Below are 13,314 nucleotides of genomic sequence, written 5' to 3'. Positions count from 1 at the left end.
ACTGATTAAGAATCAGAAAGACCTGAGTTCAAATCTTGCCTTAGACACTTCTCACATAACCTTTCTCAACCTCACTTTTCTCATCTGTAAAATGAGGATAATACTGTAATAGTGCCACTATCTCACAGAGTCATTCTGATGATAAATGAGATGATATATAGAAATCATTCAGCAAACTTGAATGCTATTGGTGATGATGGTGATGCTGATGGTGGTGGTGATGCTGATGGAGGTGGTGATGACAATGATGATATATAGTTTAGCTTACAATAACTAAAGGAGCAGAAGCAGAGAATTCCTTTAATATGATGTCTTTTCTTTCCCCCAGAACAATATTCTCAGCACTATATCCTCTGGCCAACTAAGTGTGTAATAAGTGTTTGCTAAACTGAACTGATAGCAGTGTCAGAGGCCTGAAAAGGTCAGTACCTTCTGTGAGTTGTAGTTTCCATTTTTATTGAAATTCTTACTTGCCTACAGTCCAGGTTAATTTCGGTTTTGTGCCTCAAGGCTTGTATTCATTTTCCTGGTTCTATTTTTACAAAGTTAAAAGTCATCGGTGCTATGCAATAATGAAATGGTGCCCTAATGATGCCCTAGTGTCCTGAAAGAGTTAATTAACCTTCCTATGTGAGCAGAACCTTCAGGAAGTAGTTTATTCACCAGTAAGACCCAGCCAAATATTTGTAAAGAGCTTTGAACTTTCAGAGTGAAGTCAAACAGACCAGGTGTTTTTGTTTAGTGTTCTCTTACTGTTTAGCTAGGTCATTAAAAAAAAATCCATAACTTCTAGCCAACTTCCAGAACAGCTTTCACTTTCTGACATACTACAGTCCTTTAAATGAGAAGAAATGCTTTCTTGTTTGGTAGATTTTAAAAGACAGGCAGACCTACATATACAAGTGTGGATTCAAGTCTAGCCTTGATTATCTTATTTGGGGCTTGTGAGACTTCGGTTAGACCAAAACAGTCATTTGCTATGAGAACCTAGAGGCAAGTCACTTAATCCTTTCTGAGATATTTTTCTCATCTGAAAATAGAGATAATAAAAATTAACATTACCTTCCTTAAAAGACTGAGATGAAGAAAGCACTGGACTTGGAGTCCAAAGGACCAAGATTTGAATCCTTTGTTTAATACTTTCTAGTAAGATGACCACAGCCAAGTCACCTATACACTTTAAGACTCCATTTTTTTGTTTATAATAAAATGGAGATTGCAATACCATCACTAACTACCTGTCAGGGTTGTTGTGAAACTCAAATGGGATACTATAGGCAAAGTATTCCACAAACTTCAAGGTGTCAACAGAAGTAAGGGTATCGCTAAATATATTAGATTTGTTTCCATTGGAATAGAAAAATTTCATGGGGAAGCAATTCTCTTTACTAATGTAGATTGGTGTCTTTTATGTAACTTATTTTCTTATAGTTTTTGCCTAGAACACTGAGGTTAATTGATTTGTCCAGGGTCATATAGCCAATATCCGTATCCCAAGGTTGAATCTCTATCCACTGCACCATATTGCTTCACATAGGAGAATCAACTCACATCAAAACCCTAGGAAAATGTGAGGTACTAACATAATCAATTTAATTATTAAAAATAATAAATCAATATCTTAAATTCCTGGATTCTCTTTTTATTATTCTGTTTCTTGTTTACATAGCCTTTAGATTTTCTTCCTTAAAATAATGTATTAGACAAAACTTTGTGGGAACAATAGCTCAGTGATTTCATATAATTGAGTGTCACATTTTTATAGCTTTGAAAGTAAGAATAATTTTAGAACTAAGATGCTAAATAAGTGATCTTCTATGCATAATCAATTTCTGTTCATGCTATGTCAGATCTCAACTTTTAGTGACACATTTTTTTTTTCCCTTGAAATGTAGTCCCAGTAAAAATCTGTGAATTATAATAATGACATCTTCACAGAGCACCTTCATCTATGGATCTGCTCTATGTGGGTAAACATTCTTAAAAGATAAGAAGCATCACCAGTTCTACTTCATATCCATCAAAATGATGGCATGGATACTAGAAATGGTTATTTAAGGTCAACCAGTGAGTATGGGGCAGATTCTATAATCAAAACCATAATGCATCATTTAGTCTGCCGGACTGATTATTGCTAGATAGACTTGCAAAAGCAATGAAAAAAGACCCCACATCATTGATGTTTTTGTGAATAACTGTTATTTCATAGCCAGGTCAATGCAAAAATCTGTTTTGAATTTACTGGAGTAACAACTATATAAATTTGGTAACTTTGAGGAAAGAATTCTGGCAAATCTGCCATTCTTCCTAGAAAGAATTATATAAAATAAATAAGATACATTTTGTTAATCTTTTGGGAATTTGTGGAAAGAGAGTGAAATGTTTCCATATTCATAAGACCTTTCAAAAAACTAATAGATAATACCTGAAAGTTCAGATTTTTCATGTGCATTCTGGTTGGGTCATGTCATATTAAAATGTGATACTCCAGACCAAACAAAGAACTGCGTATGTGGTTTGACCAATGCAGAATAGAGAAAATTTCACAGGGATATCATCACTCCTGATCTAGACATAAATGCTTATTTAAATACAGTCAAAGTTTGCATTACAATGTCCCCTTATTGACTTATGTTGAGCTTGTATCCCTCTAAAACCACCATCTTTTTCATTTGAAATGACATTAAGCCTAGTCCCCACTATTCTGTAATGGATTTTCTTAAGCCCAAGTGAGGTGCTTTATATATATCATTTTAAGCTTGTTTATTTCATTGGAATGCTTGAGAATGTTGAGAGACTTTAAAATATTGACATTATGAGCTTACTCTTTCATCTTAGAGTAATCTAGAAATTAGTTATGTGTAACTTCCCTGTTTTCATTCATGCCATTGGTGAAAATATTGAACAGAACAGAGGTCAAACTGAAAGTTCTCCAGAGAATTTCATCTAGGTTGAGATTGATTGATTAATCAATAGGTTGGATAAATAGCATAGTGTAATAGAAAAGGCATTAGAGTCAAGAAATCTAAATCATAGCTTTAAACGGTGAATCTAGACTCAATTTCCTCATTTGTAAAATTAATTGCCAGTGTTTGCACTACCTGCTCTTTAGATTGTTGTGAAGGAACCATAAAAGAATGTGAGTTGCTATTATTTTATTTTTATTTCTTCTTGAAGCATCCAGAAAAGAATGCATCTAAAAAATAATAATTTAGCTTAAATTCCTCCATTTTACAGAGTATATAATTAGAGACTTTGTCAGACACCTTAGTGATATTGAGATGTAGTATGCCTACAGAACTTGTTAACTCATTGATTAATGGGCCATCAGAGCAATATACTAAAGAGTTCTACCAAGGAAGCTACATTAGTTTTTCCTTAAAAAGTGTTGAAACTATTTTTGAGACTTAATTGACACAGATAAGGTATGGAATTTTGGATATTGATGACTCAAGTATAAAAGCCAGCATATGAGGAGTCACAATTCATTTTTTAAATTGGAGAATTTTAATATCTTCAATTTTCTTAGTATCTTTCCCATTTTCTTCATCCTTGTGATGATGGTTATTGGCAACATCAAGTGTTATAATAAGGCCAATAGACTTAAGCATGCTAAGACTAGCAAGGTTCTCTCTTACTATCTTCTTGCTTATGATAGACTTAAATTGTCTCAACCACATTTGTTTATGTGCTCTTTGTTGTCTTTCTTGACCTTGAGCTTTATCTAGCTGTCACAATGTTGGGGATGGGGACCCTATACCTTTTCTCCTTCAGTGCAGATTGGTCTCTCAGAGTAACTTAAAACCTCTCTAGAGAGATCATGGGTAGCAATGGAGAAGTGCAAAGATAACAGACGCCTCCCCAGTCTATAACAACTTTTGCCTTCTCATAAATTATTTTTGTCAATTTAAGTAATTTGTCATGCAACCTTGGGCGTTATAATTATCTCCATCCAATCCAATTATGATTATCTCTATCTCTTTCTCACTTAGACTGTAAGCTCTATGAGAGCAAGCACATGTATCTTTATCATACCAGGCATAATTTTCTGAACATTAGAGTATTTTATTTGTTGAAAATGAATACATCTTTGAACAATTACTGCTGCTACTAGTTTCCAGTCTTCATATTCTTATTTATTTTTTAGATTTAAGACAATGGGGTTAAGTGACTTGCCCAAGATCACACAGTTGGGGTAATTATTAAGTGTCTGAGGTCAAATTTGAACTCAGGTCCTCCTGACTCCATGGCCAGTACTCTATTCACTACACTACCTAGTTGCTCCAACAGCCTTCATATTCTTTACAAAAGGTCCTTGTCTCTCTCTTTTTCCATTTAAATATTTTTATTTATTTGTTTTTCCATCTTCATGCAATGGTAGTTTTCACCAATAATTTTTTGCAAGGTTTTTGAGTTTTCTTCCTCCCTCTCTTTTTTCCCCTTTCCCCTGATAGAAAACAATCTAATATAGACTCTGAATGTGTAATTATGCCAAACATAGATCCATGTTAATCATGTGAAGGAAGAATCAAATCCAAATGGAAGAAATAATATTAGAGAGGAAAAAGAGACATAATAAATAAAACAACTTTTAAAAATTAAGGTCCTTGTCTCTTTAGAATACAATCCTAAATTAATCCATTACGTGTTCTTACTTCCCATCCACTGCATGATTAAAAGAAAATTTTCTAAAGGCTGGCCTTTCACATTTTCTTTCATGTGTTCCCATAAGAAATCAGAAAAAAATGAAATTAAACAAGTACTCAAAAATCAAGTAATATAGGTCACTATATATTTCATTTACATAATTTAAATTTAATGTTTTCCTCTACAAAATATGGGAAAAGCCAAATCATTATTTTTCTAAAGATCTCTATGTATTTGTCTATTCTTTAGCTTATTTGGTTCATTAGAGGTTTTCATTTAAAAGGATTTCACAGGGATTTTGTAAAACCTTAGAAGGTAGCATGGTAGAATGAAAAAAAAATCACTAGATTAAGCTCAAGTAGATCAGCGTTCTAGTTAATACTGACTCTATTACTGTTTTTGTGACCTTGGACCAGTTTACTTACATTCAAAATGAAAGGTTTGAACTAGGTAATCCGTATGACCCCTTCTGACTGTAAAGTTTTGTCAGTCTAAGATCCCAGCAGTAGTAGGATTAGATCCACCAGCAAATGTTGTCAACACCATCACCATTTCATCCAGAAATTAAACCAATATAAATTAATTGCTAAAACATTTGACTTTATTTGGCAGACAGAGATGAATGCCAAAGGCAAAGCAGTTTGAAACTTAAGCTCACTTGTATCCTTCATATGGAAGGATAACAGATAAGTATAAGTAGTATCAGTCCATAAAGCAGGGAGAAGCAGTAGAAGGCAAAACCAGAAGTTGAAAAAAAGCTTGGCAAGATATTCAAACAAGGAAAATCATCCCAAATGTAGTTAATGAAAACAGAGTATTACAAAAAGGAAAAATGGAAAGATTTTTATATATGTATATATTTTCATATTAATATATGTAAAATACAACACTTTTGTCAATCACAGAGAGTACAATCATTATAGTTTGTTTTGAGAACATACCCCATAAGGTACTTGTGGGGGAAGGAGAAATGGCACAAGAGTAGAGAATACAGATAGGAAAAGTAGCCCATTCAGGTACATGGAGAGGATATCTATCCATTGATCTTTGAGCACATTGAAGGAATAACCTATAAGGGAGAAAGTGATGTAAAATCGGTGGAAACCACTCAAGCCTTATTTATTGTCCATAAAGTTAATCCCAGGAAAAATACCAGCTATTGACATATATACCTCCTCTCCATATTCAATATCTTTTTGAGGACCTTCTGTGCATTCAATCAAGATAGTAGTAGGGAATTGATAGTCAACAATGAATCATGTCATCACCGTCTCACAATTGTTTCAAAGAAGTAAAGGTCTCATTGTACTTGTTTATTGAGTTTGAAAAAAACATTCAACCCTGTAGGAAAAAAATGCCATATTACTGTTTTTGTTTTTTTTAAACAACAAAATGTCTCTTCTATCCATATGTAAAGATCATTCAAGATTTCTTGCAATATAAAACTAAAATAGCTCTTTTCAATGAACTAATAACATCAAGGAAGATATCAATCTAGGAGATGCCTAAGTATTAGCTACTTCAATGGAGACATTCCAGCATAAAGGTATTCGGGATGCATGGGGAGGGATTTCTAGTGAATGGTGAAGTCCTTTACATGCTCCTGTTTATTGTATGCATGAAGCCCCAAGACACTGCAGAATCTTTTGGAAGAGATTTGTAATTACTCAAAGAAATTTGATCTATCTATTCACATAGGACAAATCAAATAGAAGAAGAATATCTATTAACCAAATTTTCACAGACACCTACACTTATAACTTCTAGGCATTATTTGACAGAGTGGATATCTAAGAAGGGAAGTAGTTAGTCAACCAATGAGCCTTTAATAAGCACCTACTATATACTAGGTACTGTGTTTATCACTGGAAACATAAGGGACTACTCCCTCCAAAAACAAACCAATTTATCCTGCTCTCTGTAGTCTAATGGGACTGAAAATAGCCAAATAATGATCATTTAGTCTCCTAATTGTCTAGGCATCTAAGATATAGATGATTCCCTTAGCATTACAGACTGCAGCCAGGTAGCACAGAAGACAGAGAAGTGGCCTAGAAGTCAGGAGGACTAGAGCTCAAATCTGACCTCAGACAACTGACACTAACTAGCTGTGTGACCCTGGGCAAGTTACCCAACCTTGACTGACTTGCATCCAGAGACATCTCCAGTTGTTCTGATTCATCTCTGGCCACTGGATCCAGATGACTCTGGAGGAGAAAGTGAGGCTGGTGACTTAGTATAGCTCCCCCACTCAAACCACATGGTTGTCAAAGCATCACCACCCTGATGTCATAGTCTTATTTGAGAATGAAGGTCAAATATTAGTCACAGACTGCAAACACTTCTTTCCTGCTCATCCTGTGACTTTTTTTCCTCACGTCCTACCATAACTTCAATGAAGGGTATTTACCCAAAGTGTTTTCTCTTGACATCAAAATGGATCAATGAAACTTTCACTGCATGGTCATTTCATCTTTTATTTGATGATATTCCACACATGTCTCTTCCTTCATAATCCTTATTTGCAATGTGTTTGTCTATTGACAATTGGGATATGTCCATTTTGACTTAGAGGCTGCAATATATAATTTTTTAAATATTCCTACAAAAATTCTTACCGTGAGGGAGGTAGCAGTGCCCATGTTCATCTTTTGGAGAAAAGGAAGAGTGAGGAGTTGAAGGGATTTTTCAATCTCCAAAGTCACTCAGTGGAATCATACTCATCAGCTGAATGCTTCTATAATATTGACAGCATGTAAAGCTAAAGAAATAATTTGATTGCAGGGTGTACTAAGTAGAATGAGCATGGAACTTGCAGTCAGGGAACTGAGGTACTTATTGTGTAACCAATCCCAAATTACTTCATCTCTCTGATCTTCAACTCCCTCATTTGCAAAATGGAAATTTTTCTCTTGCATGAGTTGGGCTAGATAGTAGTTGAAGTTCCTTGCAAATCTCAAATTCTGATTGTGTGGTACTTGTACTATCTACCTAGAAGGGTCATCCTGAGGAAATTTTTTAGCAAATCTTAAAGCCTGCTAGAAAAAGGAGCTATTATTATCAGATGAAAATTCTTTCAGTGACTTATCAGGTTGCTACAGACTATGACCATGTGAGCCAAGTTAGAAGAATAAACTTTCATCAGAGACTTTTCAGTTTGTGAACTCATTCAAAAGGATCAACCCTGCTTTCTAACTAGACTTTTCACTCATTTTAAGTTAGAATTGTGAAAGTATTCAAAAGAACATCTATGAATGTTTCTGTGTACCTGTTCAAAGATGTCTTTTAAAGGTCACTTTTTAAAAAAAAGTATCATATTGGATAAATGATTGACTTGCTCAATTATAGGTAGACGTTATAGATGTTAATCAATTTCTTTCTAATGTATATATATATATGTATATATATATATATATATATATATATATATATATTAACATATTATTCTGAGTATTCGGCCAGAGACAAAGGATTCTGGTTTAAATTCCAGGTTCATTACTATCTGTGTAATCTTGGGCAAGTCACTTATTTTCTGGACTTGAATCATCTCAACTACAAAAATAGGAGGCTGGACTAAATGTCCTTAAGTTCTTTTCTATCACTGAACCTCCAACCTTGTTATCTTGTAACAATTTTGCTCTATAAAAAATTTCATTATGATTTCTTGAAAATTATTTCATTATTTCTTATTTCATTCTAGTTCAATCCATTTTATCTTAGGAAAAATTTTTGTCTTTTCTAAAATATCTGCGATCTCTTTAGGAGAAACTCCTTCAACAATAGATTACAATCAATCTGACTAAGAAAGTAAGTTCTAGAGAATGTACTACAGAAAGGGATTATTTCATCAGAATCATAGGAATGTATAGAAGTCAAGTATACCTCGTCTTTGAAAGTGGGTGTTAATTACTAGACTTGGGATTTCATTGGTTCAGAGAACTCCCAGATGAGTAAATTCCCTCCACCAATTCAGATCAACACATTTTAAGCAAGTTGTAATCTTGGAAAGTAGCCTAGAGCACCATGAGATTAAATAACTTCCCCAGGGTCACAGGTAGGACAAATACTTATTGAAATGTATTGAATTTTTTTTCTCCCTCTATACAGATAGAAACAAGAAAAGTTATTTTGTTTTTGGTTTTCCTCAAGACTTTTTGCCCTCATGAACATTGACTTTGAGTTTTCAAATCATGTGCCAGAGTGGTTTCTAGGACCCCTTTGGTCTCCTTTCTTTTTTCCTATAACTTTAGTGACTGATTCCTTCATATACCAATGTTAAGGAGGTACTTTAAAAGAGCTTCCAGTGATTTATACTTTATTCCAGGTTCTGCTTTTATTAGAAACAGGCCAGTGGCTTCTAGTGTTTGTACTGGAATTTGGTTCCCTGAGAGTAAAATAACATGCATCCATCATCAATATTCAAGCTATGTTTGTTCTGCTCAAAATTTGAGCACGTCTGGTCTCCATGAGGGTAGGATGTCACTCTTTTGGTGAGAGAGACAGAGAGACAGACAGACAGAGAGAGAGAGAGAGAGAGAGAGAGAGAGAGAGAGAGAGAGAGAGAGAGAGAGAGAGAGATAGACATTGACATTCAGAGATTTACATAACACCAAACAGTTTACAAACCACTGTACAAATATTATGTCATTTAATCCCCACAACATGCCTGTGTTGTAGGTATTCCCATTTTATAAATGAGGAAAGAGAGACTGAGAAAGAAAAAGTAACTTTCTCAGGGTCACAACTTCTAAGTATATGATTTAGGACTTGAACTCCAGTCTTTCTGACTCCAAGTCCAGTTTGCTTATTGTAACAATTCTCTGTCTCTGTCTCTCTATGTCTTTCCACCTCTCTTTTTCTCTGGGTCAGTCTCTCTCTCTCTTCCCCACCCTTCTCTCTCTTCCCCCATCTCTCTTTTTCTTTCCTTCCTAGACTTCCTTCCTCTCTCTCTGTCTCTCTGTCTCTCTCTCTCTGTCTCTCTCTCTCTGTCTGTCTCTCTCTCTCTCTCTCTCTCTCTCTCTCTCTCTCTCTCTCTCTCTTCCACTTTCTCTCCCCTCTCTCCCTCTCTCATTTCTTCACCACCCCAATTCCTCCCACCCTCACTTCTCTCATGCCCACTATGCTCTATATAACTACTTAAAATCTCAACAAAGAAAAACACTGGATGTCCTCTTTATTCATAAAGCACAATAGTAGTTCTTTCATTTAACTTCTTCATTTTACAAATGAGAAAGTTGTAGCCCAGAGAAGGTAACTGACTTACCTCAAAGCAAAGTAATTAGTGACAAGGCTGGGATTTAAATTCAGGACCTCTGATCCCAAATGCATCACTTTTTCCACTATAGAACAGACACATAGACAATAATCGGCAAAGTCAAGATTTGAACTCAAGTCCTTTGGCTCTATATCCATTTCTATTTTCATGGAACCAAATGGATAAATAAATAGATAAATAGATTTTACATATATAGTAAATTATATGTATGTATAAACATGCAAACATATATAAGTTTGTATATATATATATATATATATATATATATATATATATATAGGCACACACGCATGCATATATCAACATTTCACTTCAGATGTCCAGAATCTTATTTCATATTCCATAGTGTTTTCTGATTGCAGAGATGGAGATGGCAGATTCTTTAAAAAGAATGACGAAGAATTTGCAAAGATGTCACTCAGATCTGGCAGTTTCTTAATCCTAAATATCTCCAAGTCTTCTCTTTATTGCATCTTGTCTGCTTATAAACAACTAGAGAGTCACATTTATTGAGTAAATGTGGTCAAAGTTAGATAACAGTAAAGGGATAGGTTTTTAGAAGAAAGAAATAAGCTATGTGGAGGTAAAAACTGGAGGCCTCCCCCCATTCCTAGATGTTACTGTTTTAACAGAGAGTCTGTAAGAATAAACTGAGAAGCTATGCATATATATATGTAATATATATGTATATATATATATATATATATATATACATATATATGGCAATAGAATTCTCTAGCCAAACCATACTTTTGGGAGGCAGATTGGTGAGTGTTTTCATATAATCCAGAGGTCAACTACAACTTTCTGACATTAAAGTGGCACAGGGGATAGAATGCTGGCTCAGGAAGATTTGAAATAAAATTCAGCTTTGGAAACATTAGCTGTATGACCTTGAAAAAGTCACAATTTCTTTTGCTTCAAATTCCTCAAATGTAAAATAGGAATAATAATAATAACAATAATAATAATAAATCTGAGAATTTCTTTGAGGATTAAATGAGATACTATTTTTAAAGTGCTTTGCTTAGTAACCAGCATAGAGAAGGAACTTAATGGACCCATCCATCCATCCATACATGCAGCCATCCATGTATCCATCATCCATTCTCCCTCCTTCCCTCCCTCCCTTCCTCCCTCCCTCCCTTCCTTCCTTCCTTCCTTCCTTCCTTCCTTCCTTCCTTCCTTCCTTCCTTCCTTCCTTCCTTCCTTCCTTCCTTCCTTCCTTCCTTCCTTCGTATAAATCATCTTCTAAACTCACTAGGTTGATTCTTATAGAACTGACACAGACTGTGGCTAAGACAACTCTTCAAACATTTTCAGCATGTTAGTAGAAACTTTGTCCACTTCACAATGCTGTCTGAGATTGGACCTGTGTGTGAATCTCTTTATATAACTAATATCATCCATAAAATAGCTTGATCATTGCAATTTCAGTATGAAAATCCATTTCACCTAGAAGGGACCTGAGTGACTATGTGACAAAAGCCGTCTCTGCCATTTCTCTGAGTGTTCACATAAGAACTTCAGGAATATTTTCTTAAGAATTTAGTCGAGAGGGAGGGAACAAAGGGCCACTGTGGTGATATCCACTCATAAATAACCCGTTAGCCACAGAAATAGACTAGGCATGATTTCATCCCTTGAAGGAAATTCCCTACCTCATTTCTGCCGTTTAAGTGGACCATGTGTTTGTTCCTGGGTACCCAACACAGCAATTCCCATGCTTCCTTATTTGGACTTATACACCCGAGACAAAACCAGACCATAAAATTTGTTATGGTACAGACTAAACATGAGTAACATGCTCCCAATCTCCTGACCAGCAGAAAAGAAAGTGACCTCTTTTTGCTTTGTGAACTACAGAGCAGATAATCATGTCAAAGAGGGGAGGAGGCAGAACCCTTAAGCCTCCCTGACTCTCTGCACATGCAGGATTAAATCCAACATGAGACTGATTAAAATGAATCATTTGTCTTTTGTGGTAACATCTTTATCTGTGATATAGAATAATTTTCATTTTCAAAACATTCTGTTATGATAAATAAGAAAGGACATTTCCCCCTTCTTTCTTCCCATATGCTTGATAAAGAAAACAAATATTCCAGAAAGGGATGTTGTAAAAAAGAAAATGTGTGTGGTCTAGGACCTGCTTAATGTCGATTCAAAGGGCTTTGAGTAACTTTAAGAGAGCATTTAATCCTTTCCACTGTCTCCAGACAAGACTTTACCTAAACTCTACCCTATAGATTAGTTTGTAAATTGTCTAGGGAAGGCATGTTAAATTTTGTCATACCTTGCTATCTGTCAGTTCATTCTTGGGGCTTAATGTCTACTTTAGTCTATCTCTGGTAGCAATTAAAGTCCATTTTCTCCTGTTGGATCTTAACATGCAATATAGGAATCTCTGCTCCTGTTTGTTACATCTTCTGCTAATGTAAGCTATTAGGAAACTATTGTTAGCAGTCTTTCACTTCTGTCTTAGGAACTGTATCACAGACATTTAGTTTTACAGTTCTCTCATGTACTTATCATGTCATATTATGGACTATAGTTCTTGCAACTTGTGTCTCAGTTACTTATGGCACGATAAACTTTTTGAGGACAGGCATTATATCTCACTTTAATGTGGCATGTCTCCCAATACCTACTGCAGTTATGTGTGGGTAGTAAACACTTAATGTTTGTTGAGTTGATTGTTGAATGTCAATGATCTGATGAGAACTACACACTTGAAATATAAATCAAATGTGTAAAAATCTGGTGAATATAGCTAACATATATTCATTTGCAATTTGCTAAGTACTTTTTATGCCTTACCTCATTTGAGTCTTATTACAATCCTATGAGACAGTCCACTAGGCTAATGTTTTTCAAAGTGAGAATTGCCTAGGATGGGGTGGGAAGGTGAAAATCAACCAAGAAGGGTCATGGCCTTCCTTTTCACCATAGACCATCTTGGGGCTGATCTTCAACAAAATCACACTAACTTTTGCTCACCATCATTAAACATTTTTCCACTCTGTCTTCACACAGTTACAGAAGCTCCCAAATGTTCTGCACTGAACATCAGCCTCTAAAGAAAATTATAAATTAACCCCAGTTAAGTCACCTATAGTAGCAGCTGCGCAGGTGCCACTGGGAGAATTCCTTACCCCAACATACTGACTCTCTCTCTCTCTGGTCCCCAATATACCTGATAGGCATGTCTGAATGGTGGATTCTATGATCTACTACCCTAACATGTCACTATTATTCATTTTGGGTAGGAATGAGTCAGTAGTATAGGCATAACTAGGTTAAGATTTACCCTGAAAATAATGACTTATCTTTACCACCAAATTCACTTCTATTCCAAATCTTCTTATTTCTACCAATCCTTCTAATCACCC

Source organism: Macrotis lagotis, chromosome 3 (genome assembly GCF_037893015.1).
Source record: "Macrotis lagotis isolate mMagLag1 chromosome 3, bilby.v1.9.chrom.fasta, whole genome shotgun sequence".
Taxonomy (NCBI): domain Eukaryota; kingdom Metazoa; phylum Chordata; class Mammalia; order Peramelemorphia; family Peramelidae; genus Macrotis; species Macrotis lagotis.
This window is presented reverse-complemented; position numbering follows the sequence as displayed.